This window comes from Ochotona curzoniae, unplaced genomic scaffold (assembly GCF_017591425.1).
Source record: "Ochotona curzoniae isolate NIBS_2020 unplaced genomic scaffold, NIBS_Ocur_1.0 contig_2502, whole genome shotgun sequence".
NCBI classification, from domain to species: Eukaryota; Metazoa; Chordata; class Mammalia; order Lagomorpha; family Ochotonidae; genus Ochotona; species Ochotona curzoniae.
This window is the reverse complement of record NW_024465483.1, coordinates 59600-69411: the sequence shown is the minus strand read 5'-3', so window position 1 is coordinate 69411 and position 9812 is coordinate 59600.

Here is a 9812-nt window from a genome sequence, read left to right as displayed (position 1 = left end):
CCATCTGGGTTCACCTCCCAAGCTCCCAGTGAAAGTCCCTTCCCACCTGGTTGCTGGTGGAGTTCTGGCTGCTGGTGAGGTTCAGAACGCCGAGCTGGAGTATCAGTCACTGCAACACCACACTGCTGTGCCCACTGCTTTCCTGTGTGAGTCAGTCTCCAGGTACCCCTCTGCTGTTGTTCTGTCCTTTCCTATTTCCTGAAATGTGTCCTCTCTGCTTTATCCTGATTAAATGTTTCTCCCACCATTTAAACGTGTCCGTACCCTATTCCGCCATCTTGATTCTCCCAATTACATGGGATTTTAATCTAATACTTTTCATCTAATTTCTGTGTTTTCCAAATACACACACACACACACATATATATATATAAATAAAATTTTATTTCTTAATGCTTACATAGTTCATTATATGGGTGGGGTTGACGATTAGGGGAAAGTGGTTGAAACCATTATTTCCACATTTTGTTTTTTCTTCTTCCTGATTCTGAAAGGGAAAGATAAGGGGAGAAGCCTCGCCCAGTCTCCTAACCATCTCAATGCCTGGGGAAGGAAAACAGCCACCTGACATCATCTCAGGGTCTCTGATGTAGAACATGTTCTGAGGGTTCTGTTGAAATTGTTTCAGTAGTTCTGACATGCTGCCAATCCCATATATTCAAAGATGAAGAAATATTTTCAAGGTGCATTGGCTGACATAGTTTCTCTTAGTCTCAAGTCACCTAGAAATTTGCTGTCAAGCTTCAATGGGGTAGTTAACCAATTTGTTCTACCCTTCTTCCTCTGCTATGGCTTGCAGTTGCCATATATTGCCAGATGTCTTTGCAGGCTGCAATGGACTATCAAATCCTCCATATGCAGAGCTGAGGAAACCCAGTTCTGACAAATGCACTTCATTGTCACACCAGAGGTCCTGCCATTCTTCCCGTAGTTGGAGTTATGAGTCCAATGATGAAGTTCGGGGAATCCTCAAAGAAATCTTATCTAAGGCGATCTCAATTGTGTCCTCCAGTACAGGGTCAAGCTCATTCTGTCATCCACAGCAGCCTACACACACACTCACTGATAGTTGCAACTGCTAGATCAGATCTATTTATAGCCTCTTCTCTCATGCAAACCAATGGATGCTGTGGCCCAGCTCAACCCTGCCCACTACACACTTGTCTGTCATGTACATAATGGGAGCTGTGGCTCAGTCATAACAACCTCCAAATGCCCTGACTGGGCTGTCTCCTAACCCTGGTTCCTGTGCCTGCTAATATGTACAGTGGATTGGTCTAGTCTGTGCCACATCTCATTCAGCTCTCATACACATCATGTGGCATTGAAGCCTGACTTAACCCTGCTGACTCTCCTCCATCCTTCACTAATGCCAGCAAGTGCCACCACCTGTCTAGCCAGGTCCACACCCAGTCTTGGTTGTCATGCTCACCAGTGGGGGTTGCACCCTATCAGAGAATTTTCCACAGTTTCCCTACTGGACCCTCTCCTGACCGTGGATCTTGTACGCTCCAGACGGTTCTGCATTATAGCTTGACAGGGCTTGCCTTCAGTCCCAGCACTTGCCAGTTGATGCGGTGGCAAAGCCAAACACACCTATACTTACTATGCACCAATGGATGCAGTTAGCATAGCCTGGCTCTCTAACCCATTTTACATGCAGGCCAACACTAGTTGTAGCCTTGCATGGCCTTGTCTGCCCTCAGTCTCAGGTCTCACAGGAATACTAACCCAGCATAGCTACCCTAGTAGGCTCACACCTGTCCTCCACTCCCATGTATCTCACATGTGCTGTTGGTACTGTAGCCCCTTCTGGCATGGCCCTTCTAACCTTGCATATGCCAGTGGATGCTATAGCCTGGCCTGGTCTTCCCCCAGTTACAGCTCATGGTGGTTCGTGCTACATATGCCCAACCCAGCCCAGCCAGCCCCCAGTCCTTGTCCTAATGTAAAGTGGCTGGTGCTGTGGTCTGAACTGACCTGTGCTGTACTCTATTCTGATTCTCAAATCTGCTAGTGGGTGTTATAAACTGGCCCAGCCTGGCTCGCCCTCAGACCCAATCTACACATATGCTGGCAGGCAGTGTAAAATGGCCTGGTCTAGACTACTAGAAGTAAGCAATTGAAGGCAACATTTTGCCAGAAGGAAATATTTTTTTTTTGTAGAGATTTCTTATTTTCTTTTATAAAGTATAAATTTTAATAAAATGAAATTAAAAAGTTTATGTATTTTATTAAACTGAAAGATGAAAATAGGAAAATAATTGGCAGTAAGAAAAATATCTTCAAACTTATTCTACATGTTATTCAATCTAATGAATATATTTTTGTTTTTTGTAAATTTAGTCTGTTTTTTCCTCTATTTTATTTTTAAGTATTTGTTACAATTCCATAAACAGATCAGTTGGTCTGGCTGCTGCTCTAGATGCATCAAAAGGGTAAAATGTTTCAATTTTGTTTGTGTTTGGACAACAACATGGAAACAAAAGTTGACATATGCTTATGTAGAGATTTTCCATTTGGTTTTTTTAATAAGGTTTGACATCTTTCCCTCCCCCCGCCCCCCAAGAAAATCAGTTAGGATATTTCTCTCTTCTGTGTAGAAGATTATAAGAGCATAGACTCTGTTTTACATGATGATGGGAACTTCTGTTGCAAAGATTTTTTTTTAAGCCACTTACAATTTAATATCCCCTTTAAAAATCAGCAAATTTAACATTTTCATATTTACCGTCCCTTATTGTATCTGTGTATTTGCATTTGGTTTGAGGGATGAGTTTTTCAAAGTAGCATCCTTAATGTAAACACAGCAAACTTCAAAGCAGATTCTTCCCCAAAAGCACCATGCCAAGTGTGTTCCTGCAGCATGGAAGTCTCCACCCCTCCTTCTGGAAGTCTCTCCCCTTGCACAGCTTGTCGCCAAGTGCCCAGTTTTCCATTTTCTCTCTCACTGTCTGATAATTATAGCCAGGCATCATCTCCTTTCACACGTTTCTCACCCTAAAATTCATAGCTCAGTAGGATCTGTTGCTTATACCATTCTCTATAGTAAGGTGTTACAATTCTTCCTTTAATCTATGAACTCAAAATTCTCAGCAAAACTCAAATTTTCTCAAATCTACCATGCTGAAATTATGCAAAAGTTTATTATTGCTGGGCAGGCAGTAAGCTTGATTTCTTCACTTCTGGAGTAGTAGATCTCACTGGGGAGACAAGAGATAAAGCAACAAGGCTGTGGGAGACGGCTCTGAAGCGTGAAGGGTACAAAACATCTGATTGAATCCAGGAGTGAGTGGAGGCTGTCCTGCAGCAGAGCCATTTCAACAGAGACCTGTCGTCTTGCTCTGTGGTGAGCATCTGGGAGTTTGGATGAGGGAATGACGCAGTGTTCCAGGATGACCAAAGAGGCATGTGGATGAGGATCTGGAAGGCAAGGCAGCATGGCCATTAATTTCTGGAGGTGATTGGTTATTTTTAGCACCTAAGCATGAGTGAAGGTGAATCTGAGAAAACATCTGAGAGACAGATTTTCAAGTTGATGTAAGGGGGCAGTCTCCAAAGGCAGTGGGTAGCAGGGCTGTCGACAGTTCTGGGAGTTTTTTTGTTTTTGTTTTAAAATTTTTATTTCCACATAGTTTCCTTCATGTATCTGAGGTAAAGGGGAATTTTAAGGGAGAAGCTCCACCCAGTCTCCCACCCACCCCAGGTTCTTGTATGTACTAGCAAGTACAGGGCCCGATACAGTCCATCACCCTAATCAGCTGGTGGTTGCAATTGCTGGGTTGGTTCTGTTTCCATTGCTGTCTTTTACATGAACCAATGGGTGTTGCAGTCCAGCCTGGTTCTGCCCAGCACACACTCGGTCCTCACATGAACCAGTGGGAGCTGCATCCTAGTTGGAGCAACCCACAATATCCCCCACCAGGTCTGTCCCCTACCCTGGTTTGCCAGTATGTACTGCAGACTAGTCCAGTCTGTCCCATGTCCCATTCAGCTCTCTTACATGTCAATGGACATTGAAGCCTAGTTCCATCTAACCAGCTCCACTATGCAGCCCACACACATTCTGTTGGGTCCTTTTCTGTCTAGCCATCCCAGCCCTTATCCTGGTTTTCATGCCCTCCAGTGGGGGTGGTAACCCCAGAGGGAGGAGCCCACTATTTCCCTTCTAGGCCACTCCCACTCCTGGATCATGCACTCTCTAGGTGATTCTGCAGTTTAACTTGACAGAGTTAGCCCCCTCTGCCAGCATGTGCCAGTTGATACTGCAGAAAAGCCCAGACAACCCTCACCCACTCTGATTTATGCTTGCACCAGCAGGAACAGTCAGCCCAGCCTGGCTTTTCAGTAGTATATGTGCTGCTGAAGTGACCACCTAGCCTGGCTTTTCCCTGATCTAGCTCACATGAGGTCCACAGGTGTTGTATCCCTGCCTAGTCTGGTCTGCCCCATCGTAGCTCTCCAGTGGGAATAGCCATCCAGCAGGGGAGCATCTCATATTTCCCCTGCCAGCTCCACCCCCTTCTGGGTTCTCACGTATGCTGGTTGGGCGCTGAGGTCACATGGATACAGGTAACCTAACATTGGCATTCGTAATGTGCACTGGTTTTTGTCACGACCGAACCTGGTTCGACCAACACTCTGTTCTGGTGCTTGGATTTGCCAGTGGATGTTGTGAACTGATTCAACCTGGTCTGCCCCAACCCTTGCCAAATATATGCCAGTGGGAAACTTTCCATGGCCTGTTCTGGGCTGTTTCCTTCCATGTTTCTTGTGCTTACCTGCAGGGTCTGTGTCCTGCCAGAGGAGTTGCCCAGGCTCCTCCATCAGAACCCCTCCCAATGTCAGATTTTGTGCATACCAGGGGGTCCATGAGCCAGTCCTACTCAGTCCACCTCCTGTCCTAGCAGGAACAGTGGCTTGTCCTGACTGGCATTCAGCCCAATCTGGGTGTTACTGTTGGATATTTCAGCCCAGCCATGGCTCATCCATTCCCACATACAGATCACACATGGCTCAGTAGGGACAGAGACCTAGCCTAGTCTGTGCAACATCCACCCTGGTCCTGCAGAGCACCAGATGGTGTTGGAGTCCAGCCCAGCTTGGTGCATCCAGTCCCAGGCCACAGTTGTGCTGAGACTATAACCGTATCCTGATCAGAATGCAGCCCCCATTCCAGCCCCGTGCTCCCTGGTGGGAACCTCCACCCAGCTATCATGTTCCCTTAGCTCCCCAACCAGGCCTGTTACCAGCCATAGATCACATGCATGCCAGTGGTTGCTCTGACACAGCTTGGCACAGCCCCTCACCTTTCCCGGCCCTTGCCTTACATACTATGGCTTAGTGTCCCTGGCTCATGCAGACCAGTTGGTGCAAGAGCCTAGCTTGGCATGACCTGTGCTCCATCCTGATTTCTAATTTTGCTTCTGGGCTAGGGTTTGCTAAGTCCTGCCCAGTCCACCCCATTCCATTATCAATCCACACATTAGCCAGTAATTAGAGTTACTTTGCCCAGCTTGCATGACCTCCAGGTCTAGACCATTTGTTCACCAGCGGGAGCTATGACCTGCCAGGGGAGTTTCCCAAGTTTCTCCACTTGACCCACTCCAGGACCCAGTTCTCATACATGCCGTGTGTTTTAGGCCAGTGTCCAGCATAGTCTAGTCTTTTGTTTGGCCTTGTATGAGCTAGTGAATGTTGCAGCCCAGCACAGCCCACACCCTATTCAGGATGCACATTCGGGTGCCACTGCCTTGACTATTTCAAACTGTTGTGGGTTCCTTTACCTGTGAGTGATGGCAGGCTCCTTGGTCACAGTGCATTCAAGGCAAGAACTTTAGCTGCTAGCCCACAGCACCAGGCCCAGACCCCTTCAACTCTTGAGGTAACCAGTGTGTCTAGTATTTCCACGGGGTTTGACCCACACATCCCCCACAGAATCTACCCCCGAATTTGGTTCTCTCATGTGCCACTTAATTTCATGGCCCTAACTAATATGACCAATTTCCTGATCCATCAACATGTCAGGTAATAGGATATGATCCTGCTAGATAAGTCTTGGTTTTTTCATGGACAGGTGCTTAGTGATTACAAGTGCCACACAGTATTTAAAGGAGTTTGGTATATCAGTCTTATCCATAAAGATCATTTGGTCCCTCTCCTCCAACCTAATAATCATTAACCTCTCTAATCATCAAAGGAAAAGTTTTTCTGTCATTGGGAGTCTTTAGCATTGATTGACATCCTAGATGTATAGTGGGCTTGACATGCAGATACCTAAGCAGCAATTCAGAGCCCAAACCCCAGAGCAGGCCACCCCTCCGGCCAGCAGGCAGACCCTGGCGTCAAATGACAGGTCACCACGTGGATGTGGTGGCTGGAATGGGACTCTGACCATGGAGATGATCCTGGCTTGGCACCCACCAGCAGCCCTAAGGCTGCTGGAAGTTTAAATTCCCAGGTCCCAAACTCTCCTCCTCTCCAATCCCATCCACCACACCCTGTTGGTGGTGGGTTGGGCCCTGGACCAGCCCAGCCCTCCAAACTTCCCCCTTCTGTGTACTCACCATGAAGGGACCAGTCTCTGGAGTTTGGGCAGGCCCAGGGACAGGTCACCACATGGACATGGTGGCTGGAATCAGGGCTCCAAGCATGGAGACGATCCTGACCTGGCATCCACCACAAAGATTCCTAGCTTTGGCATTATTAATGCTTTAGAGTTGCTAATCTTTCATTGTGCAGTCTCTTCTGTGGATTATAGTATGTTTGGGACATGGTTGGCCTTCACTCACTAGATACCAGTAGCACCTGCCTATTTGTGACAGCTTAAAATGTTAAAATGTCTCTGAATATTTTGAAAGGGTCTCCTTGTAACAAGATGGCCTGTGGTTAACTTAGGGTGACAGCTTACTAGGTCTTTGTTAGTAGGAAGTCTCTGACTCTTTGAGACTGTGCTGTAGTGATAATCAGATCTGGATATGGAATCAGAGAAAAAAAAATCTGTGTTTGAATCCTGGTTCTACTGCTTATGGAATGTAAGACTTTTGGTAAGATGTATAGTTTGTCTGAGAATGAATTCCTAATTTGTTAAGTAGAAATGATAGTGCATAACTTCTAAGATGAGTAAAAACCAGGGAATCCATATGTATAAAGAATATGGTATGTGATAACATACTCTATAATGTGTAACCTCATCATGTTTACTAATATACAAAATAAAGCTGGAATTTTAAACGGGCAGAGAAATGCAAACTGTCTTGTGGTTCCCTGTTAACATGTGCTATGTAGTTCTGGTTTTACAATTCCTCTCTTCACCTATATTTCCATCCCAGTTCTTATATTCTACAAATGAATTATTTATGACTAAAGGGAAGAGACTGGGAAAGTGGAAAGACACGTAGTGAGAGATCTGGAGAGAGGTTTTCTGGAGGGATCATCTATTGGAGTGCTCCAAGTACAGGCGTTGGCAACTAATTTAGATTCTTGATGTGACCATGTGGAAAGACTATAAAGGACCCTGTCAGCCTTCCATCATTCTGAACTCCATTCTGCACTGACAAGGGCCATATCCACGTTTTGTCTTTTGCTTTGGGAGACAGTGACATTGCTTTTACTATTCAGGAATGAGGTTGGCAAAATGTTAAATTTGTTTTTTTTTTTTAGGAAGCAGCTTAGAAAACAGTCAGAATGACTAGCACAATTTTCTGGCCGGCTCTTCAGTCTGAATCTCTTCTGAGCTGAATCTCAATTTAGAAATAAGACCAGGCTCAGCAAGAAACAGTAGAGATCAAACAGTTGGTAAATGCTACAGTCTCTGACAACCCTTTTCATCCACCACATCTGTAATTCAGACTCCCATGTCTACTACATGCTGGCAGTTAAGAACCTCTTGTCCAATAACAAAGCAGTTACACTTGCAATTTTTTTTTTCTGAAATTGTTTTTTCTGAGTATTGGAGTTTCACTCATTTATGCAAGTCTCTTTTCCTTCTGTTTGTCCTCTTCCTAATTTTTGTCAGTTTCATCATGGAACCCAAGATTAGAGATAGATACAAGAGGCTTTCAAATCCATTAATTGATGTGTATCCAAATCATTTGTGATGTGTTAGATTGTCCTGTCACTGAATGATTTAAGGGATGGAGCTCATTGCTACACAATGCAAGATGCTCAACTGATGAACAGTGGGTTCTAATTGTTTGAAGCACAGTTCCTTGCTCTGTTTTGCAATTAGTGCTCCTTCAACAAATGCCTGTTTGAGGATCTTCTGTGTCAAGTTCCAAATATGAAAAGAAATATTTTAGCCCTTTCCAGTATCATTTCATTCAATATAAGATCCTTTCTGTTTGCTGCCACAAGCCAAAACACCAGATGTAGCAAGCCATGCAGGTTTTATTGCAACAGGGAAAATGGCCATGGGGACAAGTGTAGAGGCAGAAAGAGGGAACTAAGACATCTTCTGCCATAGTGGCAGGAATGGGCTCCAGGGGAAGTAGATTAGAGGGAGAGAGCAAGAAGAAGCATGGCAAGCATGTGGGAGTATGCCATCACGGCTGAGGGCAGGTGTCAGGGAGCCTTGAAGGATTGCTAGAAAGGGATGTAAGTGGGCCAGCCACAAGGGGTTGGTGGATAGAACTGTTGGGGCCAGGGGGAATTGGTATTTACTTTGGTGAGCAAGGACTAGAGAGGAGCTGCAGTGGATTGACAGATAGGGCCTTCAGGAATGGGTGCCATGAGGTTACAGTGGATTGGTGGGAATAAGATTATGAAATTGCAATGAATTGGCAGACAACAAAATTTGAACCCAAAGGGCATATGATTCTGAAGGAAGCTGAGATTTAGAGGAAGCAGATATTTAAAATTGTGTTGATTCCAAAATGGCTGGGGTCTTACGGCCAATGTTCACATCACTTTTCAGAAATAAAGTCTTCCTTCAAGGAGTACATTTTTATAATGGTATGCTAAGTGTGTGTACCTGATTAATTTAGGAAATAAATTCTTTTTTAAAGGTTCGTTGGGCCACAGTAGGCCTCAAGCAGGGAGCTGAATGGGAAGTGGAGCATCTGGGATTAGAACCAGCGCCTAAAAGAAATTCTGCTGTTTGGCTACCATGTCGGGCCATTTGCTGATCTTAAGCAATGAAAAGCTCTTGAAAGGCAGAAACCACAAAGATTACTTTTACATAAAAAGCACTTGGATAGGGCCCAGCGTGGTGGCACAGTGGTTAAAGTCCTCACCTTGCACACCCAGGATCCCATATGGGCACCGGTTCTATCCCAGCAGCCCTGCTTCCCTTCCAGCTCCCTGCCTGTGGCCCAGGAAAGCAGTCGAGGATGGCCCAAGGCTTTGGGACCCTGCACCCGCTTTGGAGACCCGGAGGAAGCTCCTGGCTTTGGCATAGCATCGGCCGTTGCGATCACTTTGGGAGTGAATCATCGGATGGAAGATCTTCCTCTCTGTCTCTCCTCTCTGTATATCCGCCTTTCCAATAAAAAAATAATAAAAATAAATCTTTAAAAAAAAGCACTTGCAGATAAGAGGTAGTACATTCACATGTCTCATATTTTGAGACAATGTATCAGAGCTAGAGTTTACAAGAGCTAGGTGGAAAGTTGTGTTATTAATTAGGTAAAAGCCTTTTAACCATTTAAAAGATGTTACAACAACATGTATTTTAAAACTTGCTTTAACAGAGGATCAGATTTCTATCACATGTATCAATGATAAATGTTTAGAAAATGTTGCAAATGGTAGAAAAAAGTATAATCAATTATATCACAAATTTTTTTTTTACAATCTTCCTCATTAACACATTT